A 12,919-nucleotide genomic window follows, 5' to 3' on the forward strand; every position below is an offset into this window, starting at 1 on the left:
TCAGTGGTCCTGCTAGTCTGGGTAGAACTGATCTGAACAGCCATTCAGTGGTCCTGGTAGTCTGGGTAGAACTGATCTGAACAGCCATTCAGTGGTCCTGGTAGTCTGGGTAGAACTGATCTGAACAGACATTCAGTGGTCCTGCTAGTCTGGGTAGAACTGATCTGAACAGCCATTCAGTGGTCCTGGTAGTCTGGGTAGAACTGATCTGAACAGACATTCAGTGGTCCTTCTAGTCTGGGTAGAACTGAGCTGAACAGCCATTCAGTGGTCCTGCTAGTCTGGGTAGAACTGATCTGAACAGACATTCAGTGGTCCTGCTAGTCGGGGAAGAACTGATCTGAACAGACATTCAGTGGTCCTTCTAGTCTGGGTAGAACTGATCTGAACAGACATTCAGTGGTCCTGGTAGTCTGGGTAGAACTGATCTGAACAGACATTAAGTGGTCCTGCTAGTCTGGGTAGAACTGATCTGAACAGACATTCAGTGGTCCTGGTAGTCTGGGTAGAACTGATCTGAACAGACATTCAGTGGTCCTGGTAGTCTGGGTAGAACTGATCTGAACAGACATTCAGTGGTCCTGCTAGTCTGGGTAGAACTGATCTGAACAGACATTCAGTGGTCCTGCTAGTCGGGGAAGAACTGATCTGAACAGACATTCAGTGGTCCTGGTAGTCTGGGTAGAACTGATCTGAACAGCCATTCAGTGGTCCTGGTAGTCTGGGTAGAACTGATCTGAACAGACATTCAGTGGTCCTGGTAGTCTGGGTAGAACTGATCTGAACAGACATTCAGTGGTCCTGGTAGTCTGGGTAGAACTGATCTGAACAGATATTAAGTGGTCCTGCTAGTCTGGGTAGAACTGATCTGAACAGCCATTCAGTGGTCCTGGTAGTCTGGGTAGAACTGATCTGAACAGCCATTCAGTGGTCCTGCTAGTCTGGGTAGAACTGATCTGAACAGCCATTCAGTGGTCCTGCTAGTCTGGGTAGAACTGATCTGAACAGCCATTCAGTGGTCCTGCTAGTCTGGGTAGAACTGATCTGAACAGACATTCAGTGGTCCTGCTAGTCTGGGTAGAACTGATCTGAACAGCCATTCAGTGGTCCTGGTAGTCTGGGTAGAACTGATCTGAACAGCCATTCAGTGGTCCTGCTAGTCTGGGTAGAACTGATCTGAACAGACATTCAGTGGTCCTGCTAGTCTGGGTAGAACTGATCTGAACAGCCATTCAGTGGTCCTGGTAGTCTGGGTAGAACTGATCTGAACAGACATTCAGTGGTCCTTCTAGTCTGGGTAGAACTGATCTGAACAGCCATTCAGTGGTCCTGCTAGTCTGGGTAGAACTGATCTGAACAGACATTCAGTGGTCCTGCTAGTCTGGGTAGAACTGATCTGAACAGACATTCAGTGGTCCTTCTAGTCTGGGTAGAACTGATCTGAACAGACATTCAGTGGTCCTGGTAGTCTGGGTAGAACTGATCTGAACAGACATTCAGTGGTCCTGCTAGTCTGGGTAGAACTGATCTGAACAGACATTCAGTGGTCCTGGTAGTCTGGGTAGAACTGATCTGAACAGACATTCAGTGGTCCTGGTAGTCTGGGTAGAACTGATCTGAACAGACATTCAGTGGTCCTGCTAGTCTGGGTAGAACTGATCTGAACAGACATTCAGTGGTCCTGCTAGTCTGGGTAGAACTGATCTGAACAGACATTCAGTGGTCCTGGTAGTCTGGGTAGAACTGATCTGAACAGCCATTCAGTGGTCCTGGTAGTCTGGGTAGAACTGATCTGAACAGACATTCAGTGGTCCTGGTAGTCTGGGTAGAACTGATCTGAACAGACATTCAGTGGTCCTGGTAGTCTGGGTAGAACTGATCTGAACAGATATTAAGTGGTCCTGCTAGTCTGGGTAGAACTGATCTGAACAGACATTCAGTGGTCCTTCTAGTCTGGGTAGAACTGATCTGAACAGACATTCAGTGGTCCTAGTAGTCTGGGTAGAACTGATCTGAACAGACATTCAGTGGTCCTGGTAGTCTGGGTAGAACTGATCTGAACAGACATTCAGTGGTCCTGCTAGTCTGGGTAGAACTGATCTGAACAGACATTCAGTGGTCCTGGTAGTCTGGGTAGAACTGATCTGAACAGCCATTCAGTGGTCCTGGTAGTCTGGGTAGTATAAGAGCAGAAGAGAACATGAGTAAAATAGAAAAAACAGACAATAGTGAAATACGTAACAACATAATAAAGGAATAAGATGATGATGTGGTTGGTACCTACATTGTATACTTATTCCAACCTAATCTGTATATTTCTCAGAAGAATGTATCTTCTTTAGGATTGCTCTGTTTATTGGCCAGCTTCTCCATGAACTCCTGGCAGGGGAGGTTGAAGTTTGTCTTCACAATAAGCACGGCCTTGATGGTAGGAACAGTGAACCTATTTCTTGCTTCTGTCCATAGATCATTCATTTGGGAGAACACTCTCTCGACTGGTGCATTACTTCCAGGTAAGCACATGACAACAGACGCTAATCTAGCCAGGTTAGAGTGTGGGATGTCGTTACATTTACATTTACATTTAAGTCATTTAGCAGACGCTCTTATCCAGAGCGACTTACAAATTGGTGCATTCACCTTATGACATCCAGTGGAACAGCCACTTTACAATAGTGCATCTAAATCTTTTAAGGGGGGTGAGAAGGATTACTTTATCCTATCCTAGGTATTCCTTAAAGAGGTGGGGTTTCAGGTGTCTCCGGAAGGTGGTGATTGACTCCGCTGTCCTGGCGTCGTGAGGGAGTTTGTTCCACCATTGGGGGCCATCGCAGCGAACAGTTTTGACTGGGCTGAGCGGGAACTGTACTTCCTCAGTGGTAGGGAGGCGAGCAGGCCAGAGGTGGATGAACGCAGTGCCCTTGTTTGGGTGTAGGGCCTGATCAGAGCCTGGAGGTACTGAAGTGGTTAACCACTGTGCTCCATCTCCACTGTGCATTACTTCCAGGTAAGCACATGACAACAGACGCTAATCTAGCCAGGTTAGAGTGTGGGATGTCGTTCTCTTTGAAGTGGTTAACCACCGTGCTCCATCTCTGACTAAGCCGTGTCTCAGATGTTTTCCATTCTTCAAGCGATCCCCCCTTTAGGAACTCTTGCAGGCCAGTAACCTCGCCAAACAATGCATCCCCATTGATGGTCACATTGGGGCATTTTTCCTGCAGTGTGGCTGCTGCCTTCTGGATCTCTTCACACAGAGGTTTCATTTTTAAAAGGAGACAAAGTCAATATTTTAGATTATCTGTGTGCTTTCTCCAATGCCTGCTAGTAGTTCACAGACGTAGTGAAGAACGATTGGGATGTTTTGAGAAAGATCTCTTTAGACATGTCTCCATTGTCCTCTAGCTCTCTCAGAAGTCCTCTGACCAAAACTGGAATGAAGTTGTCATCACGTCTTGCAGTCAACTTTGCAGTGGACTCCACAGCACAGCGGTCCTGGCCTTCAAGCATCTTGATCGTGTCACTGAATACAGTCAAGTTTTCATGGACAAAGGCCAGCCAAAGTTCAGTCAGTGGATCTTCGAACATTGTTCGCAGGACAACAGGGCATTTGTCTTCAGAAACAAAAAAGGATTTCAATGGCACATACATTTTCAGCACTCTTTCTAGAGCAGGGAGCATGGACAGCCAGCGATCATTGCTGTGTCCTAAAATGTTATGGTACTCCTGGCCAACAAAATCACAAAAGCTCTTCAGTCTTTCTACTCTGACGGTGAAAATATGAAAAGCAGGTACTCAACATCAAGGGAAATCATATCCAAAGCTGTTCTGGCCGTGTAATTGAATGATGAGGGCAGGACAACCTAAGCCAATCACCTCCCACTGCAGAGCGTTTTTTACTTTGGTATGGACATTGACCCTCCTCAGCCTATTCAGTCCTCCAAAGTTGGTATTTGTGTTGTCGGCAGAGAATGCCACGACTTTGTTTTCCAGGTTAAATTTTTGGATGACCACCAGCACCTCAGCTGCAATCTCCTCTGCTGTTTCTCCTTTCAATTCAACAAAATTATGCCGTTTTGTTTCCACAGATGTGATGCCATCATATATCTTACAATATCTGACTACTACTGGCAGCAGCTTCACATGTCCAGGATTGGACGCATCAATGGACAGGGACACAAATTCAACCTGGTCTAGGTCCTGTGTTACCAAAGTAGTTGACCGTGGTGCTAACACGTTACTCACTATGGCGTCACATTTTGTCCTAGCACGTGGTGCTAACACGTTACTCACAATGGCGTCACATTTTGTCCTAGCACATGGTGCTAACACGTTACTCACTATGGCGTCACATTTTGTCCTAGCACGTGGTGCTAACACGTTACTCACAATGGCGTCACATTTTGTCCTAGCACATGGTGCTAACACGTTACTCACTATGGCGTCAAATTTTGTCCTAGCACATGGTGCTAACACGTTACTCACTATGGCGTCACATTTTGTCCTAGCACATGGTGCTAACACGTTACTCACTATGGCGTCACATTTTGTCCTAGCACATGGTGCTAACACTATACTCACTATGGCTTCACATTGTGTCCTAGCACATGGTGCTAACACGTTACTCACGTTACTCACTCAAATCCTTCTGTTCACCTGATTTAGAATTCCTCACAATCAAATGTCGACCGCATTATCTACCAAGAGAATTCTCTTCGATTATAATGACAGCCGTATATATTCCCCCCCAAGCAGACACATCGATGGCTCTGAACAAACTTTATTTGACTCTTTGCAAACTGGAATCCATACATCCTGAGGCTGCATTCATTGTAGCTGGGGATTTTAACAATGCTTATCTGAAAACAAGACTCCCTAAATTGTATCAGCATATCGATTGCGCAACCAGGGCTGGAAAAACCTTGGATCATCGTTATTCTAACTTCCGCGACGCATATAAGGCCCTCCCCCGCCCTCCTTTCAGAAAAGCTGACCACGACTCCATTTTGTTGATCCCTGCCTACAGACAGAAGCTAAAACAAGAAGCTCCCACGCTGAGGTCTGTCCAACGCTGGTCCGACCAAGCTGATTCCACACTCCAAGACTACTTCCATCATCAGCTTATTAGAACGTGCGTTGAAGATGTCGTTCCCATAGCAACGATTAAAACATTCCCTAACCAGAAACCATGGATTGATGGCAGCATTCGCGTGAAACTGAAAGCGCGAACCACTGCTTTTAATCAGGGCAAGGTGACTGGTAACATGACCGAATACAAACAGTGCAGCTATTCCCTCCGCAAGGCTATCAAACAAGCTAAGCATCAGTATAGAGACAAAGTAGAATCTCAATTCAACGGCTCAGACACAAGAGGTATGTGGCAGGGTCTACAGTCAATCACGGACTACAAGAAGAAAACCAGCCCAGTCACGGACCAGGATGTCTTGCTCCCAGGCAGACTAAATAACTTTTTGCCCGCTTTGAGGACAATACAGTGCCACTGACACGGCCTGCAACGAAAACATGCGGACTCTCCTTCACTGCAGCCAAGGTGAGTAAAACATTTAAACGTGTTAACCCTCGCAAGGCTGCAGGCCCAGACGGCATCCCCAGCCGCACCCTCAGAGCATGCGCAGACCAGCTGGCCGGTGTGTTTACGGACATATTCAATCAATCCCTATACCAGTCTGCTGTTCCCACATGCTTCAAGAGGGCCACCATTGTTCCTGTTCCCAAGAAAGCTAAGGTAACTGAGCTAAACGACTACCGCCCCGTAGCACTCACTTCCGTCATCATGAAGTGCTTTGAGAGACTAGTCAAGGACCATATCACCTCCACCCTACCTGACACCCTAGAACCCACTCCAATTTGCTTACCGCCCAAATAGGTCCAGAGACGATGCAATCTCAACCACACTGCACACTGCCCTAACCCATCTGGACAAGAGGTTAACCTATGTGAGAATGCTGTTCATCGACTACAGCTCGGCATTCAACACCATAGTACCCTTCAAGCTCGTCATCAAGCTCGAGACCCTGAGTCTCGACCCCGCCCTGTGCAACTGGGTACTGGACTTCCTGACGGGCCGCCCCCAGGTGGTGAGGGTAGGCAACAACATCTCCACCCCGCTGATCCTCAACACTGGGGCCCCACAAGGGTGCGTTCTGAGCCCTCTCCTGTACTCCCTGTTCACCCACGACTGCGTGGCCATGCACGCCTCCAACTCAATCATCAAGTTTGCGGACGACACAACAGTGGTAGGCTTCATTACCAACAACGACGAGACGGCCTACAGGGAGGAGGTGAGGGCCCTCGGAGTGTGGTGTCAGGAAAATAACCTCACACTCAACGTCAACAAAACTAAGGAGATGATTGTGGACTTCAGGAAACAGCAGAGGGAACACCCCCCTATCCACATCGATGGAACAGTAGTGGAGAGGGTAGTAAGTTTTAAGTTCCTCGGCATACACATCACAGACAAACTGAATTGGTCCACTCACACAGACAGCATCGTGAAGAACGCGCAGCAGCGCCTCTTCAACCTCAGGAGGCTGAAGAAATTCGGCTTGTCACCAAAAGCACTCACAAACTTCTACAGATGCACAATCGAGAGCATCCTGGCGGGCTGTATCACCGCCTGGTATGGCAACTGCTCCGCCCACAACCTTAAGGCTCTCCAGAGGGTAGTGAGGTCTGCACAACGCATCACCGGGGGCAAACTACCTGCCCTCCAGGACACCTACACCACCCGATGTTACAGGAAGGCCATAAAGATCATCAAGGACAACAACCACCCGAGCCACTGCCTGTTCACCCCGCTATCATCCAGAAGGCGAGGTCAGTACAGGTGCATCAAAGCTGGGACCGAGAGACAGCTTCTATCTCAAGGCCATCAGACTGTTAAACAGCCACCACTAACATTGAGTGGCTGCTGCCAACACACTGACTCAACTCCAGCCACTTTAATAATGGGAATTGATGGGAAATGATGTCAAATATATCACTAGCCACTTTAAACAATGCTACCTAATATAATGTTTACATACCCTACATTATTCATCTCATATGTATACGTATATACTGTACTCTATATCATCTACTGCATCCTTATGTAATACATGTATCACTAGCCACTTTAACTATGCCACTTTGTTTACATACTCATCTCATATGTATATACTTTACTCGATACCATCTACTGTATCTTGCCTATGCTGCTCTGTACCATCACTCATTCATATATCCTTATGTACATATTCTTTATCCCCTTACACTGTGTATAAGACAGTAGTTTTGGAATTGTTAGTTAGATTACTTGTTGGTTATTACTGCATTGTCGGAACTAGAAGCACAAGCATTTCGCTACACTCGCATTAACATCTGCTAACCATGTGTATGTGACAAATACAATTTGATTTGATTTGACTATAGCTTCACATTTTGTCCTAGCACATGGTGCTAACACGTTACTCACTATGGCTTCACATTTTGTCCTAGCACATGTAAACTTTGGCTTCCGTGTAAAGCTTCCGTGTCAGTTGTGCTGTGTAGTCCATAGATCTCTAACTGTGATTGTGTCGCATAGAGTGGTATGCAAAGACACCCTCCTGCACAGCTAAACCATATTATTTTTGGGAAGGCTCTATCTTCTTGAAGAATGTGGTGACAGAGGGCAAACCAACACGGGCAATCAGAGAGGCTTTATGCTTTTTAGTCTGTTGATGTTCTACCATTGCCGTTCTTTTCCGGCTGCCAATTGAAAGAGAGGAATGACAAAGGGTGCAGTGAACCATTCTATCGTCTTGACCTGAGCGTATAAATGGAAATTCTCTCATCATGTTGTCATTAAAATGGCATTTCCGTTTCTTGGAAAGAGCCATTGTACCTCCTCTGTCTGCTCTTCTTCACTCTCTTTGTGTCACTCTTCTTACTCTCCTAACTTTTTATTCTCCTCTAATCTTTCTCCTCCTCTTTTCTTCACTCCTCTTCCTGCTCTTCACCTTTCCACCTCACTCTTCCACACTCTCCTTGCTTCACTCTTTTTTACTCCCTTAATTTTTCCTTCTCCTTCCTCTCCAATCTTTAATGATAAATAGTACACTATTAGATAAAATACTTTGGTTAACAGATTCCCATTGCTGGCCTCATTTTTGTATTTTATCTCAAAAACATTGATTGGACTAATAAATTGGCAGACTCTGCAATCATACCTTTCCTCCTCTCGCTCTTTCACTCTTCTTCCTATCGTCTTCCTCCTCTCTCTCTTTCACTCTTCTTCCTATTGTCTTCCTCCTCTCTCTCTTTCACTCTTCTTCCTATCGTCTTCCTCCTCTCTCTCTTTCACTCTTCTTCCTATCGTCTTCCTCCTCTCTCTCTTTCACTCTTCTTCCTATCGTCTTCCTCCTCTCTCTCTTTCACTCTTCTTCCTATCGTCTTCCTCCTCTCTCTCTTTCACTCTTCTTCCTATCGTCTTCCTCCTCTCTCTCTTTCACTCTTCTTCCTATCGTCTTCCTCCTCTCTCTCTTTCACTCTTCTTCCTATCGTCTTCCTCCTCTCTCTCTTTCACTCTTCTTCCTATCGTCTTCCTCCTCTCTCTCTTTCACTCTTCTTCCTATCGTCTTCCTCCTCTCTCTCTTTCACTCTTCTTCCTATCGTCCTCCTCCTCTCGCTCTTTCACTCTTCTTCCTATCGTCTTCCTCCTCTCTCTCTTTCACTCTTCTTCCTATCGTCTTCCTCCTCTCTCTCTTTCACTCTTCTTCCTATCGTCTTCCTCCTCTCTCTCTTTCACTCTTCTTCCTATCGTCTTCCTCCTCTCTCTCTTTCACTCTTCTTCCTATCGTCCTCCTCCTCTCGCTCTTTCACTCTTCTTCCTATCGTCTTCCTCCTCTCTCTCTTTCACTCTTCTTCCTATCGTCTTCCTCCTCTCTCTCTTTCACTCTTCTTCCTATCGTCTTCCTCCTCTCTCTCTTTCACTCTTCTTCCTATTGTCTCCTCTCTCTCTCTCTTTCACTCTTCTTCCTATCGTCTTCCTCCTCTCTCTCTTTCACTCTTCTTCCTATCGTCTTCCTCCTCTCTCTCTTTCACTCTTCTTCCTATCGTCTTCCTCCTCTCTCTCTTTCACTCTTCTTCCTATCGTCTTCCTCCTCTCTCTCTTTCACTCTTCTTCCTATCGTCTTCCTCCTCTCTCTCTTTCACTCTTCTTCCTATCGTCTTCCTCCTCTCTCTCTTTCACTCTTCTTCCTATCGTCTTCCTCCTCTCTCTCTTTCACTCTTCTTCCTATCGTCTTCCTCCTCTCTCTCTTTCACTCTTCTTCCTATCGTCTTCCTCCTCTCTCTCTTTCACTCTTCTTCCTATCGTCTTCCTCCTCTCTCTCTTTCACTCTTCTTCCTATCGTCTTCCTCCTCTCTCTCTTTCACTCTTCTTCCTATCGTCTTCCTCCTCTCTCTCTTTCACTCTTCTTCCTATCGTCTTCCTCCTCTCTCTCTTTCACTCTTCTTCCTATCGTCTTCCTCCTCTCTCTCTTTCACTCTTCTTCCTATCGTCTTCCTCCTCTCTCTCTTTCACTCTTCTTCCTATCGTCTTCCTCCTCTCTCTCTTTCACTCTTCTTCCTATCGTCTTCCTCCTCTCTCTCTTTCACTCTTCTTCCTATCGTCTTCCTCCTCTCTCTCTTTCACTCTTCTTCCTATCGTCTTCCTCCTCTCTCTCTTTCACTCTTCTTCCTATCGTCTTCCTCCTCTCCACTCTCTAACAGAAAACATTATGCTAATGTTATCCGTGAACATTTCTGAATATATTTTCAGGTCACCCTATGCTATGTTAGCTAGCTGGCTATGGCTATCCAACAGAGAGGGTTGCTATGTTAGCTAGCTGGCTATGGCTATCCAACAGAGACGGCTGCTATGTTAGCTAGCTTGCTATGGCTATTCAACAGAGAGGGCTGCTATGTTAGCTAGCTGGCTATGGCTATTCAACAGAGAGGGCTGCTATGTTAGCTAGCTGGCTATGGCTATTCAACAGAGATGGCTGCTATGTTAGCTAGCTGGCTATGGCTATTCAACAGAGAGGATGCTAAGTTAGCTAGCCGGCTATGGCTATTCAACAGAGAGGGCTGCTATGTTAGCTAGCTGGCTATGACTATTCAACAGAGAGGGCTGCTATGTTAGCTAGCTGGCTATGGCTGTCCAACAGAGAGGGCTGATATGTTAGCTAGCTGGCTATGGCTATCCAACAGAGACGGCTGATATGTTAGCTAGCTGGCTATGGCTATCCAACAGAGACGGCTGCTATGTTAGCTAGACGGCTATGGCTATCCAACAGAGAGGGCTGCTATGTTAGCTTGCTGGCTATGGCTATCCAACAGAGACGGCTGCTATGTTAGCTTGCTGTCTATGGCTATCCAACAGAGACGGCTGATATGTTAGTTAGCTGGCTATGGCTATTCAACAGAGACGGCTGATATGTTAGCTAGCTGGCTATGGCTATTCAACAGAGAGGGCTGCTATGTTAGCTTGCTGGCTATGGCTATTCAACAGAGAGGGCTGCTATGTTAGCTAGCTGGCTATGACTATTCAACAGAGAGGGCTGCTATGTTAGCTAGCTGGCTATGGCTATTCAACAGAGAGGGCTGCTATGTTAGCTAGCTGGCTATGGCTATCCAACAGAGACGGCTGCTATGTTAGCTAGCTGGCTATGGCTATTCAACAGAGAGGGCTGCTATGTTAGCTAGCTGGCTATGGCTATTCAACAGAGAGGGCTGCTATGTTAGCTTGCTGGCTATGGCTATCCAACAGAGACGGCTGATATGTTAGCTAGCTGGCTATGGCTATTCAACAGAGAGGGCTGCTATGTTAGCTTGCTGGCTATCCAACACTGGAACTCTTCAAGGTAAGCTTTTGGTTTAATTAATTGCCACCGGTGCCTGCCCGGTGAAAGAGCTTGCAGCCGACTGCACAATGTACTGCAGGATAATAGAGAGGTTTTACTAACACGTTAGTTCTAGTAGCTATGTTGACTATGCCATTAATACGATGACAACGTTTTTTCTTATTTAACTAGGCAAGTCAGTTAAGAACAAATTCTTCTTTACAATGACGGCCTGGGAACAGTGGGTAAACTGCCTTGATCAGGGGCAGAACGATTGATCTTTACCTTGTCAGCTCAGGAATTTGTTGAGCCAGTCAGCCACTCATCTAGTCAGTGAGTGATCCAGTCAGCCAGTGAGCCAGTCAGCCACTCATCTAGTCAGCCAGCAATCCAGTCATCCAGTCAGTCATTCATCTGGTCGGCCATCAGCCAGTCATCCAGTCAGTCAGTCATCCAGTGATTCAGTCATCAAGTCAGCCAGTGATCCAGTCAGCCAGTTATTCATCAAGTCAGCCAGCCATTAATCTAGTCAGCCAGTCAGCCAGTCAACCAGTCAGCCAGTGATCCAGCCAGCCAGTGCTCCAGTCAGCCAGTGATCCAGCCAGCCAATCAGCCAGTCAGCTAGTGATCCAGTCTGCCAGCGATCCAGTCAGCCAGTGATCCAGCCAGTCAGTGATCCAGTCAGCCAGTGATCCAGCCAGCCAATCAGCCAGTCAGCCAGTGATCCAGTCTGCCAGTGATCCAGTCAGCCATTGATCCAGCCAGCCAGCCATTGATCCAGTCAGCCAGTGATCCAGTCTGCCAGTGATCCAGTCAGCCATTGATCCAGCCAGCCAATCAGCCAGTCAGCCAGTGATCCAGTCAGCCAGTGATCCAGCCAGCCAATCAGCCAGTCAGCCAGTGATCCAGTCAGCCAGTGATCCAGTCAGCCAGTGATCCAGCCAGTCAGTGATCCAGTCAGCCAGTGATCCAGCCAGCCAATCAGCCAGTCAGCCAGTGATCCAGTCTGCCAGTGATCCAGCCAGCCAGTGATCCAGTCAGACATTGATCCAGCCAGCCAGCCATTGATCCAGTCAGCCAGTGATCCAGTCTGCCAGTGATCCAGCCAGTGATCCAACCAGTCATCAGACAGCCAGCCATTCAGCAGCAGAGGCCAGACAGCCAGCCATTCAGCAGCAGTGGTCAGTCTGTAGCAGGAAACAGCCTCAGCTCCAACTCACCACAGCTCTCCTTTTCTATTAAGACTCAGCATGTCTCCTGTCTCCTTGAATGACTGTGCTCTTTATTGATTAATGACCCTAATTTATTACTGAGAGGAGGGTCCTGCTGCCGCTTAAATGTACAATTAATCAATTTTTCCATCAAATTATGAAGAGGAGGAGAGGTGGTGTAGGCGTAGGGGCTTAGCCTCACGTCACTGCTAATAAATGTAGGTAGGAGACCAAGTGTGTGTGTTCCCAAGGCTCTGTGAGTAGCTTACTGACGAGGGTTAGAGGTCTACAGGGAGCTGCTCTAACTGACGAGGGTTATGGGTCTACAGGGAGCTGCTCTAACTGACGAGGGTTAGGAGTCTACAGGGAGCTGCTCTAACTGACGAGGGTTAGGAGTCTACAGGGAGCTGCTCTAACTGACGAGGGTTAGGAGTCTACAGGGAGCTGCTCAAACTGACGAGGGTTAGGAGTCTACAGGGAGCTGCTCTAACTGATGAGGGTTAGGAGTCTACGGGGAGCTGCTCTAACTGAGGAGGGCAAGAGGTCTACAGGGAGCTGCTCTAACTGACAAGGATTAGGGGTCTACAGGGAGCTGTTCTAACTGACGAAGGTTATGGGGAGCTGCTCTTACTGACGAGGGTTAGGGGTCTACAGGGAGTTGCTCTTACTGACGAGGGTTAGAGGTCTACATGGAGCTGCTCTAACAGATGAGGGTTAGAGGTCTACAGAGAGCTGCTCTAACTGACGAGGGTTAGAGGTCTACAGGGAGCTGCTCTAACTGATGAGGGTTACGGGTCTACTGGGAGCTGCTCTAACTGACAAGGTCTACAGGGAGCTGCTCTA

The sequence above is a fragment of the Oncorhynchus keta genome, unplaced genomic scaffold, assembly GCF_023373465.1.
Source record: "Oncorhynchus keta strain PuntledgeMale-10-30-2019 unplaced genomic scaffold, Oket_V2 Un_scaffold_515_pilon_pilon, whole genome shotgun sequence".
Taxonomy (NCBI): domain Eukaryota; kingdom Metazoa; phylum Chordata; class Actinopteri; order Salmoniformes; family Salmonidae; genus Oncorhynchus; species Oncorhynchus keta.